This window comes from Lepus europaeus, chromosome 2 (genome assembly GCF_033115175.1).
Source record: "Lepus europaeus isolate LE1 chromosome 2, mLepTim1.pri, whole genome shotgun sequence".
NCBI classification, from domain to species: Eukaryota; Metazoa; Chordata; class Mammalia; order Lagomorpha; family Leporidae; genus Lepus; species Lepus europaeus.
Window position 1 is genome coordinate 39804860 of NC_084828.1, and position 2589 is coordinate 39807448.

At 33.0% G+C, this 2589-nt stretch overlaps 1 non-coding gene across 1 annotated transcript; it reads right to left on the reverse strand.

The window, feature by feature from the left end:
- Positions 1–1784: 1784 nt before the first annotated feature.
- LOC133752678 (U6 spliceosomal RNA) lies at positions 1785–1891 on the reverse strand. The gene has a single exon (XR_009864964.1). It is a non-coding gene; the product is annotated as a U6 spliceosomal RNA (small nuclear RNA).
- Between the last annotated feature and the right edge of the window lie 698 nt (positions 1892–2589).

Here is a 2589-nt window from a genome sequence, read left to right on the forward strand (position 1 = left end):
TGCCCATGAGGAAAATTATATTCTCACTTTAAAATTTTCTTTCCCTTTGGTCTGAAAGGGAGGTTTTTTTCTACTTACTGTTTACTTCGCTGATGGCGAAGAGAATCTAGCTATGAGATTATTATTTAAGTTCTTATTTTGGCTATGCTATTACAGAAAAATGTTAGTCATCTCTTTTATAAGGTCTAAAGATTAAATTGTGCATGCTACAGATTCCTTAATAATAGAATTAGTTTCCTACCTTGAAGAGAATAGAGAAATGAAAGAACAAGTTGGGCTTAGAATAGAGAAATGAGGGAGCAAGTCCTGGATCGCTTGCTGAAAATAGCAATATCACATGAATACTTAGCAAACCGTTTCAACCATTAGATAACAACTTAAGAAAACATTTACCAGAAGGTCCAATGCCTTCTATACATTTTAAGAATCATGTATTTGAAAACACCTCTTAAATATCTAACATGGTGTAGTTTGTTTAACCAGTAAACTTAAGCACAACCTTATAAAATGTTTTTAGTTTCTTTTTACCAACAAGTTTAAAACATATGATACACAGATTCAGGTCACACAAATTAAAATGTATCTTTGATTGATTTTAGCAGCTTAAATTTATGGACAATCTTATCTATAAGCCAATTAAAATAAAACTCTTAATAAAATTTCCCCATGTGGACATACAATATGTACACACATATAACATAGCATAGTAGACCAATATAGCAATTTTAATAATAGCTTTTAAAATCTTTAACTCTTTTTGTAGATTGCCAATTGATTTGAATTGCTTTTTCTTTTTAGTAACCTCAGTTAACCATACTTTCTCTCAGTTGGTACTGTTAATACATTATTGGCTTCGTCTGTTTACAGAGCCATCCCAAAGTACTGAATACAATAGAAGTGGCTGGAAAAAGTCCATAGGAACCTATAGGAGGACAGCTAAACACAGAACCAACAACGCTTTAGTTTTATGAGCAGCAAATCATATATAACTGTGGATGACAAAAGACTTTAAGTTGCCATGTTTAAAATTATAAAGTCATCAACCAACAAGAGGCACTTGCTTACTTCACAGTGTTTTTAAAAGCACCTGTAGGATTTTACAAGTATTTAACCCTTTAGGCCTCTGGGGCTTTCTCATTAAGATAACTATCATGTCTAGTAACACAAGATCATTAGACTTTTTAATTCTCAAACATTTGTACTAATAGCATTTTCCATTATAGAAACTTAAAGTTTGGTACCACATCACGTCTTGACAGTCCTTCTGATATAATCCAAATAGCCTGCTTAGTTGGTGTCTCTATAAGATGAGAGACATAGGTCCTTCGATTTTTTCAGTTGGGCCTAAACTGGAAAAACCAAAGTCCAGGATTTACTGGAAATTTTAGAGACCAGATTGTTTGAAACTTTGATTTTTTGAATGCCTGTCAAGAATGCCAAGAAGGCTCAAAATCCAAAATATCTGGTTGAAATAAGATTCCTTAAAATCATGACATAACATAGACCAAATTTGATCTTGTTACAAGGTGATTATTCAAATCTTTGAAAATAAGCACATATTTAAATAACCCTTAGCTCCTAATAAAAATTCATCTGTTTTTGAACAATTAGGATTTAACAGACATCAAGAGAACATAATAGATTACTTTAACACATTGCTTTAACAGAGCATCAGAGTTTAATTCTATGTCAAAGAGAAATTGAGCTTCCTGTGATCTTTTGCTATGAGGTTTCCTTCCTTTACCTTCTTTCATATTGGTGACCATGTTTCTGTGTTTCTGTGTAAAAATATGGAACGCTTCACGAATTTGCGTGTCATCCTTGCGCAGGGGCCATGCTAATCTACTCTGTATCGTTCCAATTTTAGTATATGTGGTGCCGAAGCGAGCACAGAACTGGGGGACTTTATGAAGAACAAGTCAGGCAGAGAAAACAATGCTGCATATTCTCACTTATATTTGAAAGGTAAAACATTGATCTCAAAGTAACAGACAGTAGAACAGTGGTGGTCAGAGGTTGGGAATGTGGTGAAGAAGCAGGTAAATGGTGACAGAGGATAGTTAACAGTTTCAGGAATGCTGTTGTATATTAAGAATATAAAGAGAATTGAAAATGAATCTTTATGTGAATGCAAGGGGAGAGGGAGCGGGAAAGGGGAGGGTTGTGGGCGGGAGGGAAGTTATGGGAAGGGGAAGCCATTGTAACCCATAAGCTGTACTTTGGAAATTTATATTCATTAAATAAAAGTTTAATAAATGAAAAAAAAGAATAATTTCTCATGTTCTATAACACAGTAGGCTCCCTTTTGCTGACAAGAATTAATTGTAGTATTTCACAATAAATAGTAAGGTAGATTTTGAATATTCCTAGAAGAAAGAAATCATAAATGTTTGAGGTGATAGATATGCCAAGTACTCTGATATTGTCATTACATATGCAAATATGTATTAAAATGACATGCTGCATCCCATAAGTATACAAAATTATAATGTTTCAATTAAAAGTTAAAAAATGTTTAAAAGAAACAAAAAAGAAGTTGCTCTAGTAGAGAAAATGTTTTGTAATCTCACTGAATGGAATTTTACCAAG